Here is a 22,338-nt window from a genome sequence, read left to right as displayed (position 1 = left end):
AGCGATATAAATCTTATGCATGATGCATCTTGCTCTATCAACTAATCATAGCTAAGTATTGGTCATGACTTTGGTTAGATCCAAAACCCATAGCCAACAGCCCACCCTTGGAATAAGCACCACATTTGTTGCGCCATCGCAGTAATTTGGGGTTTGGCTTATGTCCTTTCCTTTTTTTATTCTTTCATGGGGCTGGGCGTCACTGGCTGGACCAGCATTTATTGCCCATCCTTAATTATCCTTGAGAAGGTGGTGGTGAGATGCCTTCTTGAACTGCTGCAGGCCATGTGGTGTAGGTACACCCACAGTGCTGTTAGGGAGTTCCAGGGTTTTGACCCAGTGACAGTGAAGGAACGGGGATATAGTTCCAAATCAGAATGGTGTGTGGCTTGGAGGAGAACTTGCAGGTAGTGGTGGTGTTCCCATGCATATGCTGCCCTTGTCCTTCGAGGTGGTAGAGGTCATAGGAAGATCCTTGGTGAGTTTCCAAGTTCATAGCTTTCAATCCTGATCAACGAGGCATTAAGCCTTGGTAAGAATACACACCAATAATGCAGCAATTTTGCTGAATAAATTCATACCGTTTCATAACTAATTTTAATTCAGTTAATTTGCATAACCATTTGTAACCCAGTGCTTCCATGGAGGACTCAAGTGTACTGAGTGGGGTCTGACCTAGATTAATTGTAAATTGTCCCTGTGCAGATTAAGTTTTAAAGCATTTTTTCTCTGACATCTTATAGCTTCATGGATGGATTAAGTTTGACGTTTGATTGTCAAACAACCACCACTACATAACAATATTCGATCACCAAAGATCATAAAATTATGACCCTACGGATGTCCATAATTTACAATTCTTTAGAGATGGGGAGAATTAGGTTTATTGTTCCTAATATTTCATGGGGTCTGTACACTTTCCACATTCATCACCATGACATATGATGCATTTTTCTCCTGTGAGGGAATAAGGCTCCCTCCAGCTGTTTCATTACTGAAACCGCTAGATAATTTTTCAATGAAACACTGACTGTGGACACAAATAAAGAAAACTGAGAATTTGGATAAGATTTACAAAAATAGTGCAATTTAGGAAAGGTGTGCTATTTTCACACCACTATGTAAGCCCGTTATTTCACACAGCTATGCAAGTTTTTCATGTCCACTGTTTAGTTAAAATGAACAGCATGTAATAAATATAGCCTCAAACTTATGCTCTTTTTCTTAACTGAAACAATTACAGAAGAGCTCATTCTTACTCATTGAACTGGTGGAAATTAATTTAGGTGGGAAGAGAAATGGGTTTCAATAAAGTTTTAACTAAAAACAGAAAATGCTGGAAAAATTCAGAGCTCTGACGAAGAGCCATACTGACTCAAAACGTTAACTCTGTTTCTCTCTCCACAGATGCTGCCAGATCTACTGAGTTTTTCCAGCATTTTCTGTTTTTATTTCAGATTTCTAGCATCTGCAGTATTTTGCTGTTATTTCAATAAAGCTTTCCTGAACTTTTGTGAATATCAGGTTACAATAGTTTGCATTCAAACAAATTAGCAGGGTTCTACCCCAGGTCAAAGATATCATTATTTATTTCTAGCATTATCTATGTCTTTGTGCTTTTCTCCATGGCTCTGAGCTATGTACTCTACTTGCATTAAACATATATAACAGTATTTTGGTAAAACTTGAACATGTATTTTCTCTTTACATATTCTGGCTGTTATGCTCAGTATTTATCACTTTTGCTGCTTTTGTTCTAGACCTCTAGGTAAGGCAATTAATCATTGCCCAAAAAGAACCATAGGTGTCTCTCTCCATTAGAGATAAACAATTGGTTAGGGTCTTGAGGGGCATCACTCCACAAGCATGAGGCAAGGCAAGAAGACAGGCCTCCATGAACTACCAGTTGCATTCGCAGTATTTTGTGAACTTTTGTGAACACTTGCTCATGACAGAGATCCTTAAACATATCTCGCTTGCTCATGCCACAGGATCATATTCCGGAAGTACCGTCACACTCTACATATTTGCCTCAGTTGTTGTTCTGTACCCTATTTCAGCTATGGATTCAAGGCCACATTCCACTTTGACAGTTCACCATCGCCTGCACAATGTAAATTTCTACGCCCATATTAACGACTGCTGCTATCAAGCTGGTCAATTCACCATTCTAATGTTCATTTTGTGATATAAAGCCTGAAAGATATCCTAAGATACATATCTCTGGCTTTATGGAGATCAGTTCCATGACCTATGACAAACACTTACAATACATCTTGCTGAAATATAATCTTGCCTACCCTCAAAGCACAGACTGAAGAGGCTGTACTACATCTCCAGCATTATTGTTTTTGGCATGTCCCACCTGAAACAAACTCTAAGGGTAAGAGGTATTCATTACAGTATTTTTACTAGAATGAAATAAAAATGAAAGGCGCTGTAGTCCCAGAGGACCATAGGCTGCTCTCTCATCAGAGAGGGACAACTGGTGGTGAGTTTATCCTGAGGGTCACCGCCCCTCAAGCGAGGGGCAAGGTTGAGAAGGTGGGGACGTCATAAATGACCTCAGGAATTGAACCCGCTCTGTTGGCGTCATGCTGTATCACAAACCAGCTGTCCAGCCAACTGAGCTAACTGACCCCCCCCTATTTTTAATTAATCTTAATAAGACAACACTGAAGGCAGAGTAGGTGCTGAGCTAATTTATCTGCTATCCAGATCTCCCAGTTAATTCTGCCTTTCGCTATTACTTCATTCTCCTGAGGCTTCCTAAAGTTTAGCCACAATGCATATCACAGCAGGTAAAATCATGGAAATGACAGCACGAAAGGAGGCCATTAAGTCCATTGAACCTGTCAAGAATGGATTTATTTACCCATATCCCATTTCCTTTCCTGTTCCCAACATTCTTTTGTACTCTTCCTTTTCAAATACTTATCCAATTCCATTTTAAATATTGTAGGATGTCATTTTGTGTTCTAATCATGGAATGCTACAGCACACAAGTCATTCAGGCCATCATAGCTCTACCAAAGAGTTGGTACAGGTATCTCATTAACCCCACTCCCCTTCTTTCTCCATTGTCCACTCATATTTTTCCCTTCAAGTACTCATCCAGTTCTCTTTTTAACGTCACTATTGAATCTGCTTCCATCACCCTTTCAGGCATTGCACCCCAGATCACAAACTCGCTGTGTAAAAAATGACATCTCTGGTTCTTTTGCCAATTACCTTAAATCTATGCCCTCTGGGCTATTGACTGTTCTGCCACTGAAAACAGTTTCCCCTTATTTAACCTATCAAAACCTTTCAAGATTTTGAACATCACTACCAAATCTCCCCATATAACCTCTCTCTATAACAATGTCAGCTACTCTGGTCTCTCATCCCTGATACCATTCTAGTAAATCACATTTGCAGTCTCTCCAAAGCCTTGACATCCTTCTTAAACACAGTGCCCAGAATCAAACACAATGGTCTTGCAGAGGGCGAACTTGTGTTTTATAAGATTTAACATAATGTCCTTACTTTTGCACTCTATTCCTTCATTAATATATCATTTACTAAAGAGGAAAAATTTGCAGGGCTATATGGAAAAGACAGGGGAATGGCACTAGGTGAATTGCGCTTGCCAAGAGCTGGCACAGATGTGACAAGTCAAATGCCTTCTCTGTGCTGTAACCCTATAATTCTATTGAAGCCAAAAATCCCCTGTGCTCTTTGCTTAAACCAAGTTTCTCAACTTGCCCTGTCACCCTGGAGGAATTGTGTACAAATAACTCCAGGTCTCTACTCCTTCACTTTCATTAAAATTGCATCACAGTTTATGCCATCTCTCCTCGCTGTCATTATAAGGGTCGCCTGTTGGATTTCAAGCTCGAGGGGTGCTGAGGGCAGCCGTGCCGTTGAGGTGACTTGTGAGGAGGATGGGGGAAACAAGAGGAGCCCTGCCGTTGAGGCAACTTATTGGGGAGAGGGGGAAAGCGCAGCCCTGCCGTTGAGGTGACTTGTGGAGGTGGGAGCCAAGGGCTTGCCGTTGAATATAGCGCACAAGCATTCGGGGTGGGGGTAGTGGCCACGCATTAGGGAAGCCTGTATAAAAAGTGACATTCCTCTGCAACTCAGGCAGTTCATGTGCAGCCACATTGATATGATTGGAGTCGAGGTTCTACTTATTTGCCCACTCAAGCAATGCAGAGGCATCAAACGCTCCAAAGCTTTCCCCTGCCCATCGGCACAGACTGCAAAATCATGAGCATTTTAGTGGAAGGCAGAACAGTTGGACAACTGCACACGTTGAACACTCTCCTCACTAAAGCTGACCATGGAGCAGTCGCTGCTGGAGGCGCTGACAGCCCCTTGCAAGGTCAGCAACCTGGTTTGGACCAGTCTCCCCATGATTCAAGCTAACAGGGCAGTGACTGAAGCTCCTGGCAGTGTTGGTTAGGAGAATGCCTGCGCCTGAGCTGAGAGCACAGCATACAATCCAATGGTCAAATCTGCCGCCAATCGGTCAGGTGGGCTGGGGCAGAACTCGTGGGGCTTCGGGCAGCTATGCAGCGCACTGATCTCTGGCCATCCAGGTGGTGGCTAGCACTCTCCAGGAATCATTAAGGGGCCTTCATACTTAACCAGGATAGGTTCTTAGTACACCCATGCTAACCACGTGTATCCTTCTGTCATCCTACAGGAATACAACATCAGGATCATGGAGCCTGGTGAACTAGCTGTATGCCTGATAGCCTACAGAGTGCGGAGACGACTGAGGCTCCTGGCTGCGCAGAGGCAGGAGCAGCAACCTCGGGGAAAAAGAGGCGGCTGGGATTCTCGCAAACGCCACTGAACAGCCACAGCAAGCTGTCGCAAGCCGGCACCGAGCAACATCCAGGGTCTTTATACGCTGCCTTTCGATCCTGGAGATGACCGAGAACTAGTGTTACTGAAGACTGTGCGTATCTAGGGAAATGGTCATTCACATCTGCCAGCTACTGCAGGATTTGGCGCCATGGGGGCATGGAGGGCATCCACTGCCAGTGGCCGTGAAAGTGACAGCAGCGCTCAATTTTTATGCCAGTGGCTCCTTTCAGGGCTCCACAGGTGACCTCTGTGGGATCTCACAAGCCTCCACCCAAAAATGCATCCACGAGGTCACGGGTGCCATCTTCGCAAGGGCACACAACTTCATGCATTTCACCCGGGACCAGGACAGCCAGGGTGCAAGAGCGACTGAATTTGCCCAGATCTCAGGTTTCCCACAGGTGCAGGGGGCAATCAACTGCACTCATGTGGTGCTCAGATCTCCGTCGCAAAACACAGTGGACTACATCAACCGCAAGGGGTTCCATTAGCTGAATGTTCAGCTGGTGTGCGCCCACCAGAAATGCATCTGCAGGTGTGCGCACAGTTTTCAGGGAGAGTGCACGACACCTACGTCCTCAGTCAGTCATGGATCCCTGGAGTCTTCCTGGGTCCACAGAAGCTACAGGGATGGCTCCTCGGGGACCAGGACTACCCTCAGAGGCCATGGCTGATGACACCAATGCAGCAGCATCAAACTGCTGCAGAGTGACGGTATAACAAGGCTCATGCTGCAGCTCATAACTTGGTGGAGCAGGCTACTGGGATGCTGAAGATGAGGTTCCGATGCCTGGACTGGTCTGGTGGAGGCCTGCAATATAGTCCGCAGAGGGTGTCATGCATTGTCATCGCCTGCTGCGCCCTTCACAACCTGGTGCTGCAATGGGGAGACAAGCTGGCTGAGGAGGAGATAGAGGAGCTGGAGGTCTCCATCTCTGGAGGACGCCGACGGGAATGAGGGTGAGGAGGTCCTCAGAGGTGATGATGATGTGGATGAGGCCCTCGCACTGGCCAGACAAGGCAGGTACGCTTGGGAGGCCCTCACAGCTGCTAGATTTGTGGAGGATGATGATGACAGGTGACCCCATAGATCCTCACATCGCATCTGTGAACTTTTGACTCCAGTCTGGCTTCTGACAGCATGAATACCCTCTGTGAGAATGCTCCTTTCATGGAGACGCAGTGGAGGCCCGAATAGTCGCTCGATTGCGGGAGGCTGATGATGACATGCAGTGAGGATACTCCATAAATCTTCACATAGCCTCTGAGAATGTCTGGCTCCTGTCTGGCCGAGGGAAGATCACTTGCACTCTGTGATCAGGGTCATATCATAGAGACGCAGTGATGAAACTTTAGAAGCCTCAGATCCTTTGTCCGCCTTCAGCACCTGAGCCCTTCAGGAGCACAGCATCGTGGTCACAGATGCTGAAAAGATGGGGGTCAAGCCCACCTTTAAAGGTGCTGAGAGCACACCAAGAGAATGAGAGAACTCTGTGGCGCCTGCCCACTACATTCTGGCAGCAATGTCAAGCAGTGCTGAGGTGCAGGCATCAGCAATGTTTCCAGGGGGTGTGAGGCCAGACCATCACTTTGGTCTGAAGGCTGCACAGAGCACAGGGAGGAGGCCCTGGACTGAGACACCTGCCTTTATCTTGTGCAGAAAGGTTTCACATCTGAGTGACACGAACTCTGCTCATCAGAACAAGGAGCCATAGGCAGGGAGCCATTCATGGAAATTTATTGACAATAGTGAACAGTATGTACAAGTGGTTAACACCTGTGCCCAGGCTGTGCAACTAATTCTCCTTAACTTTCCTAGCCCTTGCCACTACGTCTCCGGACATCCACAGCGGAGGTGGAGACAGCCTACTGACTGCAACGCCGTTTGTGTGATGACTTTGGCGGGCGTCCTCTGGAGGGCCAAGACTTGGAGGGCCCCGGCCTGCTTTCGGGGTCATGCTGTGTGGCAGTGGCAACCTCCTCGGCCTGTGGAGCTGGAGCTGCTGAGGTCACAGGCAGAGGGAAGTCGGATGGGCCGGACACTCTCGGAGTCACCTGAATGGATGGGCCTGGAGTGTGCACCTGCTGATCCTTCTCCCTATGGACGCCCTGGGGCCCAAGGTTGACTCCTTGAGGAGCAGGCGTAGCTGGAGTGAGATCGAGCTGCCCGGCACCTCTCACACGTACACATTGTTGGAGGCCAACTATGGCATCAGCGATGGAGTTGAGCCCACGCCACAGTGCGGGAGCAAAATCCTGGACCAACATCTCCATGGCGGCCACCATCCTACCAGCGTTGACCTCGGTGCATTGGCATGCCAGCGCAATCACCTCAGAGTGAAGGCGGACGGGCTCCTCCATCGTGCCTTGCAATCTGAGGAGTGCAGCGGACATCCCTTCCTGAAGTTCCTGAGCTTACCTTTGCAGCTCCGGCAACTGCGACATGACCAAGTCCAGAGGCTCATCATCTGACTCGGACTCACCAAATTTCTGGCCTCCAGCAGTCCTCAGAGTAGTGGACGCCATGGAGGTCCCTGCCGCCGCCTGCTGTGGATCAGACAGTGCGATGTGCCCACCAGATTGTGATTCCGAGGCTATTCTAAAGCTAGGTTCCACCGAGGTATGTGTTTCTGTGCTGGTGGAGTGTGTGGGTGAGCGCTGTGACGGGACTTCAAGGAGGGTGCCTCCAGATTCCTCTTGAGGTTTCTTCGTGGCTTGATTGGAGGGCCTGGATCATGGAGTCCATCTGCTGTTTCCCAGATGTGCCTGCGGAAGAAGGGACAGATAATTAGTGCATGGCAGTGGCCCGTGAAACTGGACATATTACTCATAGCATGGTTGCCTGATGTATGTCGCACTGCTGGACCCTCACTTGGTAGAGCACCGCCGACCTCATCGTCAGCACAGGACCGGTCCAGGTCGTTGCCGGCCAGCTGGATGGCTCTGCATTCAAAGTCCGTGAGGACCTTGATTTCGGGCATTCCGCCACCGGTCAGCGACCTCTCCCTCTTGAGTGCCAGCTTATCCTGCATGAATGGAGATGGAGAAAGTGTAAGCAGGACGCCTGCCAGGTCAGATGAGGGGGGTCAGTGGTCCCATGGACAGGATGGGGATAATGCCAGTGAGTGTGAGAGAATGAATGGTGATGTCACTTGAACTGGCAGCGAGTGAGATCATTGTGGATGTCTGATGGGTTTGTAAGCGTGAGAGTTGAAAGTGATGAGAAAAGAGTAACTTACCCTGGTGGAACGGAGATGATCATTCAACCTCTTGCAGCACTGGGTGGCTATCTTTTGAAGGGTGTTGGCACTAGCCACCAATGCCACAGACTCCCAAGCTGGGTTAGTGCTGTTGTTGCCCATTCTGCAGCCAGAGCGGGGATAGAGGGCATTCCGGTGGGCCTCCATGGCATCCAAAAGGCGTTCAAAGGACATGTCACTGAAACTGGGGGCAGTCTTCTTCAGTTTCAGGGCCATGTCTTCTGTGCAGCCATGCTGGTCTGGAAGCACTGAGGTGTACGTTTGCGGCTGGACTTTAAATATGGCGCCCGGCGTGACAAAGTGGCAGGAGGGGTAAAGGAGAGCCCACTCGCCATGGAAATCATGTTTCCTGGGAGTGCATAAAAAATCAGGCGGATTTGGGATGATACGGCGTGAAAACCCGCCATCATGGCCAGCGGGTAAAACGTCATTTTACCTGCCCACTACTGCACTTAGTGCAAATCTGGGAAAATTTCACCCTATGTATCTGCACTCATTTTTTTTCTTTCTCTACTTGCAAAAATCTTACCGTTTTTCATATAATTCCTTTTCCCAAATATACTATTTTACATTTCCCTGTATTGCACTGACACTACCATTTTACTGTCCATTCCACTCAACCTGTCCATGTCCTTTCTTGTCAGCAACCTATAGTTCTATACCTCTTTTGTCTATGTTCAAATTTATTTATTTAAATGACAAATAAAATTGATCTCAGCACAGATTCCTGGGGTACATAACTAACAGTCAGTTTGAAAAACATCCATCAAGCCCTACTCTCTACCTTTGTCCCGTTGCCATCCCTATATTCTTTTTAACACATGTGCCTTAATTTTTGTAAGATTTTTGTTTGGCACTTCATTGAATACTTTCTGAAAGTTCACACATACAATGCACCATATTCTCTTTATCCTCACTTACTAATTTCCCTGAATAATGCAATTAGTTAAGCATGACACATTTTACAAATTCGAGTGGACTGCTGCTAAGTTTGCTAATTTTGTCCTGTACTCATTTATCAATCACCGTGGTAAGATTACTATAAAAAGGGACAAGAGCTACAATCTCATAGAACAGCATAACCTCCAAGCCACATACCTTTCTGCGTTGGATGTATATTGTTAATCCTTCATCATCGCTAGATCAATATCATGGAATTTCCTGCTTATGGGGGACAACACACTATTACCTTCTCAGGGCAACTAGTAATGAAAAATGAGTAATAAATGTGGCTTCATCACTGCCATCCCTAATCCTGAGAATAAATAGTGTATGACAAATATTGGCCTCTTACCATTCCTGTGTTACATTTGTCATCTTCCAATGCTTTGGTACAATTCCAATTTTCAAAAGACTTTGGAAAATTAAGCTTTGTGCTTCTGCTCTGTTTTCTCCATTACCCTTCTGTATTCTGGGGCGCACATCATACTAATTGGACATGGTGAACTTTCTATTTTCAACAACATTTGATTTTATTTTAAACATTGCCCTTCTGAATGTCTACGATCAGTCAGTCTCTTCCACATTTTCCATCAACTATTCCGACAGCCCACATTCATCATTCTCTGTAAAAGCTTAAGCATATCTGTCATTCCCTCAGTCAAGTACAATAAGGCCCTATTAATTGAAGTGATCCCAGTCCTACATGCTTGTAAAAGCCCTTGTTGGTTTCCTTTATGTTGACCATTAATATTTTTCTTATACTTCCTCTAATCTTGCTTCATGTTTTGCATTTCTTTTATATATTTCTGTACATCTGTCCAATCTTCTTCATTTACCTCTTATTCAATTTTCATTTTTTCCTTGCATTTCTCACATGCAGATAACTGAGCAAGTCACATTGTATATTTTTCATCTGAATTAAGTGGCTTGGCTCCTCGCTCAGAATATCAGCCTTTGAGGCAAATGAGCAAAAGTTTGCAATATTTGTACTGAAATATACTGGAACAGAATTCTTAATGCAGCTGGATTTTACACTTGTACTGAGGCCAAATTAAAGGAATCACTACCAGCTAAAGTTAAGCAAAATGCTTCACTTTGATCACAGTCATACACTTGTCATGGAGTTCCGCAGGATTCAGTAGGGATCAGCATACTTTAAGATAATGAGTACCAATGAGGGCCATCTGTAACCGAGAAGATTAGGGGGTCAACTGAAATACAGGTCTACTTAAGCAATACCAAATTATCGTGTCTCAGATGTGCATGATTGGCAGAATGAATACTAATTTGCTAAAAATTTTTAGATTCTTCTAGGAAGGTAAGATACTTAGCATAGGTTGTGAGTTAAAAGGGGAGTTTGTTAGCTGAAGATAATGTATTGGTTCACAGAAGCTGAAGCAGAGAAAACAATTGTGTAATAATATTGAGAAGCTTTAATAGGTCTGTGCTTAACAAATATTATGGCAAGCACATTTGTTTTAAAATAGGAAATGGATTTTAGTTGCAATGAGCGACCTCACTACTAAATATTGAAGCAAGTTGCACGTCTGTCATGAACGAATGGCTGTTTTTTCCTTTGATGGGATATGGGTGTCACTGACAAGGCCAGCATTTGTGGCCGATTCCTAATTACCCTCGAGTGGCTTGTCATGCCATTTCAGAGGGCAGTTAAGGGATCTGGGTGTCCTTGTACACCAGTCAATGAAAATAAACAGGCAGGTGCAGCAAGCAATTAGGAAGGCAAATGGTATGTTGGCCTTCATTGCAAGACAATTTGAGTTGAGAAGTAGGGATGTCTTACTGCAGTTATACAGGGCCATGATGAGATCACACCTGCAGTATTGCATGCAGTTTTGGTCTCCCTACCTGAGAAAGGATATACTCGCCATAGAGGGAGTGCAGCGAAGGTTCACTAGGCTGATACCAGGGGATGGCAGGACTGTTGAATGAGAGATTGGTTCGACTGGGCCTGCATTCACTAGAGTTTAGAAGAATGAGAGGGGATTTGATTGAAACTTATAAAATTCTAACAGGGCTAGACTGACTAGATGCAAGGAGGATGTTTCCCCTGGTTGGGGAGTCTAGAACCAGGGGCCACAGCCTCAGGATACAAGGCAGACCATTTAGGACTGAGGTGAGGAAAAATTTCTTCATTCAGAGGGTGATCAACCTGTGGAATTCTCTACCACAGAAGGCTATGGAGGCTGGGTCACTGAGTATATTCAAGAAATTGATAAATTTTTGGATAATAGAGGCATCAAGGAATATGGAGAGAAAGCGGGAATATGGTGTTGAGCTAGAGGCTCAGCCATGATCATATTGAATGGTGGAGCAGGCTCGAAGGGCCGAATGGCCTACTTCTGCTCCTAGTTTCTATGTAATCTATGTAATCAACCACATGGTGTGGGTCTGGAGTCACATATAGACCAGGCCAGGTAAGGATGGCAGATTTCCTTCCCTAAAGGACATGAGTGAACCAGATGAGTTTTTAGTGGCAATCAATGATTATTTCATGGTCAACATTATTGAGATCAGCTTTCAATTCCAGTTTTTTTAATGAGTAGAATTTAAATTCCACCAACTGTCATGGTGGGATTTTAACCCATGTCCTCACAGCATTAGCCTGAGTTTCAGGATTACTGGTCCAGTGACATTACCATTACACCACCATCTCCAAGTTGTAAGCAACTGCCAACATTATAATATTTTGCAAAACAAATTTCAATATTTCACTGGTGGACATAGGAAAAACAATGTAGGAAGACAAGTAAAGCCCAACTCTAACAATTTTAAAGGCAGAGCAAAATTGCCCAGGTAGAAGGAAATGTTTTCAAATGGGATAAAACTGTGGCAAATCAAACATTGACTACTTTTAAATTCTGCATTGGCAATACGTGAAAAAGCTGCAGCTTGCTTAGATTCTGAGAAGCCACTTGCAAAGATTGTATTCTTTGCAGTGAAGCTGGAAACTAAGAAACAATTAGCTTTATATAGCACTTTTCACAACCTCAGAATGTTTCAAAGTCCTTAAAGGCAATTAAATAATTTTGAAGTACAGTTACTGCTGTAATGAAATGCAGCAGCACCTTGCGTACATCAAGATCCCACAAACAGCAATGAGATAATTCATAGGCAAACTGTTTTAGTAATGTTGGTTGAGGGGTAAGTACTGGTTAGGATACCAGGGAGAATGCCCCTGCTCTTTCTCCAACAGTGCCATTGGGTCTCTTCAGCCCACCTGAGGCAGGGCCTCAGTTTAAAGTTCCATTCAAAAAAACCGAAAGACAGTACCTCTGACAGTGTAGCACTCCCTCAGTACTGCATTAGAGTGTCGGCAAGATATCATGCTCAAGTCTCTGCACTTGAACCCAAGACATGATTCAGTGCTGAGCCAACTAAGCCAAGGCTGAAACAATGGAGCAACTAAAAAGGTCCATTCAGTAGTTTGCCAAACCTCATCAAATGAGCCAACTATGATCTTAAATTTCAGGATTAGGATCTCTGCATCAGATCTGTAACACTCCATTACAATGGGGAAGTAGAACTTCATAATTGTCTACATGACTTATAGAAGAGGCCGATATATATTCATCCAAATGCCCTGGGCTGGCAAAAGAAAAGATCATCTGGGTTGAATCCGATACTGAAGCAATCATCTGTTAGATGTCAGTTGAAGAGCACGTGGGAGGTTTCCACTCCTACTAGATACCTTCCAGGTGTTCTTTGTATGAAGCCTATGGACAATTAACAGTTGAAATAGATGGAGGATTTTGCTTCCCCTTCCCCATTCCATTTCCCCCCACCCCTAACCCAGCTTTTGTCAGCAGAAGCAATAGCAACAAATACGACAAACAAATCAACGCTGAATGGTTTAAGATTTTAGGCAATTGAGCTTTCATAAACAAAGCAATGGTTTGAAATGCTGTATGACTTACGTGTTATTGCTGGTATCGCAAAAACATTTATCAGTAGCGCAAAAGAAAAATACTGAGCAGTTTATTTAATTAATTATTTTCTATCAGATACATTTCCGTTTTGTTTGAATAATATTTCACTAGTTTTTCCAATTAGAAAGAGCACATATGACTAGGTCAACTTTATTGAATATAAAGAAACTAATTCAAAATGCTTGTCACAGTTGCAAAAATCTCTCTTTCTCGCTAACTATCCTAGTGTACAATTTTAAAGCTCAACCAGAATTTCAGCCCAACTTCCCTAACCTTGAAACACCAGAGTGCACAGGGTATGTAGCATTGGATGGTATATTGTTTAGTTTCAGTTAACACAATGGGCTTAATTTTCAATTCAGGGTCAGGAGCCCGACTGGATAACTTCCAAGTCCCAACATGGCGCCACATCTGCATCATTTACGTGACACAATTTTCAAATGCAAATGCCCTAATTGGGCTGGAACCGAGCTCAGTGCCCAATTAGTGTCACTGAGCATTACCAGGAAGCGGGAACTGCCTGCAGAGCATGAATGTCAAAGGCAGATGCAGCCATGATGGGGCCTCTCAGAGGGCGAGCAGCCTCAATACACACAAAAGTATGTACTTGATCTGGCACAAAATTCCCCAGAATTTTCCACCATTAACTTCCGCCACTTAGACCCTGTGCACAAATGTACACCAGACCGTTCAGGTTTGGCAATTCACAAATTGAAAATTACCTTCTTGCCCTTCTGGCCCATTAGCAAGTTCCTTAAGGAGCTTAACAGGCCATTAATTGGAGGCAAGTGGGCTCCTCGTCCTGCCCTCCCTTTGAAAGTTGCTGCCAACCTCCGGGAATGCGATTTTCAAACACATCCATTTTCGCCTCCAGTGACAATCAAAAATCTAGCCCGATGTATTTCCCATATATGCCAACTGTCTCAGTTTTACATGAAACATTACCAACGTTTGCTGATGAAAATCTGCAGGGATTTAAAATTGCTATTTGTCTCACGAGCCACTAAAGCAACATCATGTGACTTCTGTAATATCAGATAGTCAAATGAAGATGGAGTTTTGACATACTCAACACTTTTTAATAGATTACTAACATTAGTTCGCATCAGGGCTTTGTTAAATCAATCATTTAGTGGGATGCAGTGACAATAAAGAGAACCCCATTTACAGGAAACTCAATTGCCACCCACCACAATGCTAGTTTCATCCTACCATTACTAAAAGGCAGGAGTAACACGGAAATGAGATCTGCAGCGAACTTAAGGAAAGGTCCTTGAATGAGTGGTGCTGGCAGCTTAGTAGTGATGCAGCACAGTGAACACAATTCGACTGAGCTTTCCTCAAGCTGCTCCAAGAGACAATATTCCGTGGCTGCTGATTGTGATGCCACCATGTGCGTCTTTGCCCCTTGAGTTCCACAGACTTATTTTTAAAATAAATATGAGGATGTTCATACATGGAATCCCATCCAGCAGAAGCTCTGTCAGAAGCTCAGAAGAAAGGCAGGAACTTACAGCTAACCTTGAAAAGAACAAATGTGATGTTCCAGTTAGAATCAATTTAAAAATTGATAAAAGACCAAAATTGTGAATGCAGGGTTAAGTTACAGGGGGAAGAACTGAATCCTGTAACATATTGATTTTTTAAGCTATTGCAAGCCTTCCAAGGTAGATTATTTTTGACTTACGGACAAATTTACAAGTGACCCCAAATAACTGGAAATTACACCAAATGAAATTTTCAAAAATGTCAAACATTTTCTGAGGATGCGGCACTGATTCCTATAATGATACTAGGGTTCAGCGGGTTAAATTACAGGGTGCGAGTTGCATAAACTTGGTTTGTATTCACCTCGAGTTTAGAAGGTTGATCTGATCGAGTTATTTAAACTGTTAGAAGGATTCAATAGGGTAGATATAGGAAAAATATTTCCTTTGTTGGAGAAATCAAGAACGAGGGAAAATTAAGGCAGGCCATTTAGGAGGCCATATTCTCTCACAAAGGTCAGTAGAAATCTGGAAGCCTTACTAAATCCCCATGAAAAAGGCTGTGGCTGTTGGGAGAATTGGAACTTTCAAGACAGATCAATAGGTTTTTGTTAGGCAAGGATATCAAGGGATATGGAGCGAAGGTGGGTAAATGGAGTTTTGGTGCAGGATAAGGGGATCAAGGTATGGAGAACCAAGTGGGTAGATGGAATTAAGTTACAGATCAAACATGATTAAATTGAATGGTGGAGCAGGCTTGAAGAGCTGAATGGCCTCCCTCATCCTGTTCCTATATTCCTATGAAAGTCAATGAAGACAGGAATGGAAGATACCTATATTAGCTACAGACACAGCATAACATTAGACAATAAGGAATAATAAAAAAATAATTTGAACAGAATCTTTCTATTGCATGGAGGAATAGTAAGAGATCGGTCACATTACTAGGAATATGGTCAAACACCAGCAAACAGTAAATAAATTGAGCAGTGAAATCTGTAGATAAATTAGATGCAGGTTTCAAGAGAGACATCATTGTAGAACATTTTAATTATCCAAAATTGATTGGAGTAGGAAAAATGTTTGTGGTAGAAAGGGGAGGTTTTTCTTGGCAGTGTGTTCAGGCCATTTTCCTCAGTCAATATGTTGCTATTCCCAACAAGGAAGGAAGCACTGCATGAACTGCATTTGGGTAACGAGGCAGGGAAAGTAGTTAAGCTTTGAAATTTACAAGGTATGTATGAAAATCAGGATTGTAGAGAATGCTCAAATACGACAGGCAGACCTGGGTATGTTGAGGATTGGGATTGAGCTTTGGAAAATGTAGTGTCATGCACATGGGCAGATCAAATACTAACCATACATACACTCTAAAGGGAAAAGCATTAAAGTCAGTGGTGAAGGAGAGAGATCCGAGTGTTTTAGTGCATAGATCTCTGAAAATATTTTTGACTAATGCTAAGAAGTGATCGCCAAAGCCACGAAGTGATAGCCAAAGTGAACAGAGTTTAAGAAGTATTTACCAGGTTATTACTATTTTGCCCCTCTACAAGACCTTAGTTAGACCACAGTTAGAATACAGTGTGCAATTTTGGTCTTCTCACATGGGGAGAAAATTGAAGCTTTGGAAAGGGCGCAGAGGAGGGACACAAGCTTAATTCCAGCTTTCAAATTCTAGTTTCGCAGATAGGCTCAAAAAGCCGGATCTCTATATTTTAAAATGTGTAAACTCAGGGATAACTTGATTGAGGTTTATTAAAATAAAATTAAGCAAGCAGAGATCCAAGTTGAATGTTCTTCCCTTCTCGGAGACCAGTTGACCTCTGGAACAGATAGCCCCATTGCGCAGTGGTTGCCAACTCGCTGGATTCCTTCAAGTGGAAGCCAGACCTGTTTCTGGCTGGAGCAGAGATAATTTTCTACAAGCGATTGGTACCTGGTAACATGAATCAGGATACGTGTGATCTCCTGGACTAGTTTCCATCACCTAAAAGGATTGAAGAGGAAGTTTCCAGTCTGTTTTTCTCTATTTGGATGAGATTTAAATGTTTTTTGTCTCATCCAGATCATTTGGCTCCAGATAGAGTGGAGAGCAAAGCACAAAGCATCACAACTATGTGGGGCAGAATGGATGGACAAGTAAATCTTTTCCTGTCTGCCATTGTTCATATATTCATACGAATCTGATACGGGTAAATTCCAGTGATCACAATTTAGTTGGGGGTCAGTGTAAGAACAGGAAGGAAAATATAAATCAGTGACAGGGTATTTGGCTAGGGGAAAAAAAACAAACAACAATAAGGTGAACTGAGACCTTGCCCACATTAAATGTAAGCAAAAAGTGGCAAATAGAATTGCAAACCAACAATATTTAAACAGGAGATTGAAGTAGTACACACCAAATGCATCCCACAAAGGAAAATGGGAGTGTAATTGAAGGCTAGAGATCAAACCAAATAGAAAAAACATTTAGTAATAACAGAACTGGCGCTAAAGGGAGAGCTAGGAAAAATATAATTAATAATGAAAAGTTATAAAAGGGAGATTAGAAAGGTTGTGACAGTAAATTAGTAAAAAACAAAATGGCAACGAGAAGGTTTTCTCCAAATTATAGAGTTAATGGACGAGATTTTTGTTGCGCTGAGGAGGTGGGCGGGCGGGCCAGAAAGTTGCTGGAGAGTGGCATTCTGTTTGTTGGCATCTTCCCACCTCTGGGCCATTTTGCAAATAGGTGGTGAGAGGATGACAGTTGCAGCTGCCAAGCAGCTGGTAATCACACTCTCTCGATGTTGACTGGAACTTTCCAGTAGGCATGCAAGCCCCTACTGAGGCTGAAACTCAGCCAATGAATGGAGATGGCCTGTTGGCAGCAGATGGGAGTACTCCATCATTAAAGATAAGCCTCTCTGCAATCACGATAACCATAGGGTCACAGCCGCAGCCACAGGTTGCTCTTTAGAGTGGTTTCCCCTGGACCATGACAGCCTGACAACTGTGGCTACTTTATAATTTAATTTATAATAAAACAACAATCAGGCACTTAAATGGCAGTGATGGGCCTTCCCTGGGATCAAAGACCCTGGGGGCGGAATTTCAGCCTGCCGAGAGCGGTTGGCCAATCAGAGGCCAACAGGTGTTGATTGCTCAGTAGCACCACAGAGAGGGGGGTGACTGCTGCCAATTATGCATCCACTCGAGGCCCACGATTGCCAAGGGACCCAGACCTTGATAGAGTGCTGGTGGGAAGGGGATTGTGAGAGGTTGGCAACAAATGCAGGGGGTGGCGCTGAACATTCTCTTCCCAATGTTGGGCCCCTCAATCAGGCACCAAGTACCTTTGAACCCACCTTTCCTTCCCTACCCCCCGGAAGCCGGCACGCAAGCCCAACACGGTTCACTTTTTGGGCTTCCCACATGAAGGAAGGATCCTCCACCCATCGCTGGGTGAATACCCATTAAGTGGGTCCCCACCCACTACCTTCCTGCCCAACTAAATACCCCCCGCCATCAAACTCACCACAGGGAAGCTATTAAGTTCCATCCATAGAAACGGAAAAATGGCAAGATGCAGATGTAGTAGTGTAACTGCACTCTGAAAATCTATACGATTTGTTTTTCTTATTGAGCAGCGATATCCCATAGAGAAGGACGTCTACTTTTTCCCTCCACTAATTTTTCTTTCCTTCAGGCTTTTGCTGGGTCATTTTACCCAAAGTAAACTGATTGTTTTGAATGTTTTAGGGAAAATCTTTAAATTTATAAATCATAATTTAAATTGTGGCCTCCCCTTAAATCACGTCACAGCGAAAAGCTACTTAATTTGCATCGTATGAACATATGAATTAGGAGAAGTAGGCCGCTTGGCCCCTCAAGCCAGCTCCGCGATTCATTAAGATCATGGCTCAACTGATTATAACCTCAACTCCATATTACTACCTACCCCTGATAACCTCTCTGTTTCCACAGCCTTATGAGGAAGAGTTCCAAAGACTCACAACTCTCAGAGAAAAAAATTCTCCTCATCTGTGTCTTAAATAGGTGGCCTCTTATTTTTAAACAGTGACTTTTAGTTCTAGATTCTCCCACAAGAAGAAACATCTTTTCCACAGCCACCATGTCAAGATCCCTCAGGCTCTTATATGTTCCAATCAAGTTACCTCTTACACTTCTGAACTCCAGTGGATATAAGCCTAGCTTGTTCAACCTTCCTCATAAGACAATCCACCCATTCCAGGTATTAGTGTAGTAAACCTTCTCTGAACTGCTTTCAACACATTAACATCCTTCCTTAAATAAGGAGACCAACACTGTACACAGTACTCCAGATGTGGTTGCACAAATGCCCTATATAACTGAAGCATAACCTCCCTACTTTTGTATTCAATTCCCCTCACAATAAATGATAACATTCAATTAGCTTTCTTAATTACTTGCTGTTCCTGCATACTAACCTTTTGCAATTCATGGACTAGGACACCCAGATCTCTCTGCATCTCAGAGCTCTGCAATCTCTCACCATTTGGATAATATACTTATTTTTTATTCTTCTTGCCAAAATAGACTATTTCACATTTTCCCACATTATACTCCATTTGCCAGATCTTTGCCCACTCACGTAACCTATCTATATCTCTCTGTAGCCTCCTTTTGTCCTCTTCACATCTTACTTTCCTACCTATCTTTGTATCATCAGCAAATTTAGCAACCATACCTTCGATCCCTTCATCCAAGTCATTTATATAAATTGTAAAAGGCTGTGTACTTTGAGTAAAAAATACAAATACTGGTTAAGAAGTAGTGGAAGCAAAAAGGTCGGCGATGTACCAATAAAAGATACAATGCAATTTTTCTGTTTTTACATTAAATCTATTTCAGTTAACCTCATCCCTATCATATTGCTATATTTGAGGGTCAAAATCCTGGAACTCCCTTCCTAACAGCACTTTGAGTGTTCTTACAGCACATGGGGCAGAATTTCACGGCCCCGTTTCGGCGGCAGCTGGGCTGTAAAATGCGAACGAGCAGTTCAGAAGTCCATTGACTTCAGCGGGACCGGAAAATTCTGCCCATGGACTGCAGCAGTTCAAGAAGACAGCTCACCACCACCTACTCAAGGGCAATTAGGGATGGGCAATAAATGCTGGCCTAGCCAGCGATGCCCACATCCCATGAATGATCAAAAGGGTTCATCATCTGTGTCCAAGCAGTCAAAGATCCTAATTGCTACAAATGTAAAAATTTGATGGCAAAGCTTGACTTTGATCAGAATTTTCAATTAATTGACAGCAGATCAACCAGCAATACCTATTTATTAATCATCTCATTAACTATAATTTTGTGGCTGGTAGTATCCAATTAACCATACTTGTGGAGGTACTTTTGGAGCCTATTAAATGACAATGCAAAACTGACACGTAAAATAATTTTACCCCCTCAACATTGCTAGGCATATTTTGATGCTTTTTTTCCTCTGCATAATTATCAGCAAAAACTGATGTGCATCAGGAACTATGATAATGTTATGTATTTTATGGACATAGAAACTTGCATTAATTAGGGAATGAGGAACACAATATTGCTCGAAACCAGATGTATGGGATTAACCTGGCTTAGGCTAAGTTATAAACAATTCCTTGAGCTATCATATAATGGGAGGTGCAGGTTTAGTTATGACACATTAAAATTAATATACTTGGGTTTTCTCCCTGCTTTTTTGTGTTCAAGGATGTTAATACTTTTAAGCACCCAGTGTTATCATTAAGCACAGACAGATGCAGAGCTCCCCCTACTCTGCCTTAATGAGCTGCAACTCAACCTCAAAAAGAACTCATTATTGCACCAGTCTCACATTTGTTCCCCTGTCTTATCCCAGCTTCTCTGAACAAGATTGCTAATTAGGACCAAAATAAGGATGAGGTTTGCTCTGTGGGCCCACGTCCAATAACAACAGAACTAAGGTTGTCTAAACTCACTCATTTCATATAGGACTCTTCTAACTAACAGAGGGGCTTAGTATTTGTAGCCCAGTAGTCTTGGCTGGATTTCAATTTTAATGAGATACCTGGTGAGAAATCAGAACCAATTGGCTCAGAACCAATTCACCCACTATGGTAGATGGTGAAACAATCAACTGGTCAGCTCCACATTAACAAGAAAAAGGACTTGCATTTCTATAGCACCTTACACACCCTCAGGGCATCAAAGTGCCTTACAACTGATGCAGCACTTTGTGAAGTGAAATCACTGTTGTAATGGACTTCAGAGCACAGCTGCTGACTGAACAGGCAGCCTGGCTCACTAATGGAACTTGCAAGAATAAACTGGTCACTAGGGTCCTTCTTCTCATCTCCAGATAATCCTATAAATTGAACTAACTGATATAGAGAGTGATCCTAGCTAAACAAGCAGCACAAAACTTGCCAGCATAACTGTATCTAGTCAAACTGAGCAGTACACATGGGCACCCTTAGCTCTTTGGACCAATAAGTGCATTGTATTATGTGCACTCCATAGAGGGCAAACTAAATCTTACAGGCATGGATTTCTCAGCAGCTTGATGTGGAAACTCAACCGTGTGCTTCTCCACGTCAATCACCCAGCTTCAGCTGGAAGAGGCTCAAACCTGTGAATCCAAAGTTACGAAGAAACATCTGAACTGTTACACTAAAAGATTTTCAGCTTCAATCCATTTGTACAATTACTATCGAATAGAGGTCCAACAGCATGCCTGGTTATCTGACTAACATGCTGTGACATTACTTTAATGGGCAATTGTCACACTGAAAAATAAATCAATTACATTGATTGACAAGATAGTGACTTTAAATAAGCATAAATTATATCTTTAAAATTGAATAGTTTAAGCTTAGAATGGCTTCTAATGACTTGTCTGGCCAGTATCATTGGGTCTTAAGCTTGCAAGGTTATCTGGAGCTGTGTGGAAAGAATCCTGGCCACCAGTTCCGTCAGTGATCCAGGCTTGGCTGGCCAATCATTCCCATGATTGTAGTGTAATCGAGGATCTGCTCAGCTGTTTACTGAGACAGCCTCAAAGGCTTGACTTAGTTTGAAAACATATTCATTCTGAATTGCACATTTTGTATTCACTAAAAATCATAGCTATGTCAACAAGAAGATAATATCACAGCAAGGGGGGAGGTGCAAGTGTTACTACACATGAGGCAACAGAAAACATTTAAATAAAATGGAGGGACCATTGTTCCCATGGTAAGTGCTACAAAGTAGCTTACAAATTGCCTGCAAACCCTTTCAATCAGGTAAATCCATCAGTTTAGTCAGCTCACAACTAACTTAATTTCAGTTTCAACGTAACCCAACACATTATTCTGAATGGTGTTACTAAATAAAGGAATTGGTGTGAATGCACTTCATTTTCCTCCTACTGATGTCCTCAAACAGACAGGCTGTTCGGCAGCATTCACACTCTGTACATCTATCAATGCCAAAGAAACAAACAGAAAATTGATTTCAATCATTTCTGAAAGTAGCCCACAAAAGGAATTTTAATAGCAATTCCTTCCTGACCCACATACACTTCTACATCACAGGCAATTTAATTAAAACAAGAAAAAATTATCACATGAAATTCTATTGACAAACTGATGAGAGAGACTTTTTAGTCTCCTACCCTTTATCTTCCATCATCATGGCATCGGATTTAACAGGTATCTAAAACTGGCAATAAAAGCACTGTGAAAAATATAGAGCTAGAAAATCTCTGCAAGCTGACAACCTGCTGAACCACTGCACAACAACAACTTGCATTTAAATGGTGCCCTTAATGTAGTAAAACATCCCAAAGCACTTCAAAGGTCCATTATCAGA

General features: G+C 43.2%; 1 protein-coding gene across 4 annotated transcripts in view; it reads right to left on the bottom strand.

The window, feature by feature from the left end:
• The window catches only part of LOC144680703 (signal-induced proliferation-associated 1-like protein 2), a 637,588-nt gene that overhangs the window by 335,635 nt on the left and 279,615 nt on the right, over positions 1 to 22,338 (bottom strand). The gene's annotated exons all lie outside the window — the stretch shown is intronic.

Source organism: Cetorhinus maximus, chromosome 5 (genome assembly GCF_964194155.1).
Source record: "Cetorhinus maximus chromosome 5, sCetMax3.hap1.1, whole genome shotgun sequence".
NCBI classification, from domain to species: domain Eukaryota; kingdom Metazoa; phylum Chordata; class Chondrichthyes; order Lamniformes; family Cetorhinidae; genus Cetorhinus; species Cetorhinus maximus.
This window is presented reverse-complemented; position numbering and strand designations above follow the sequence as displayed.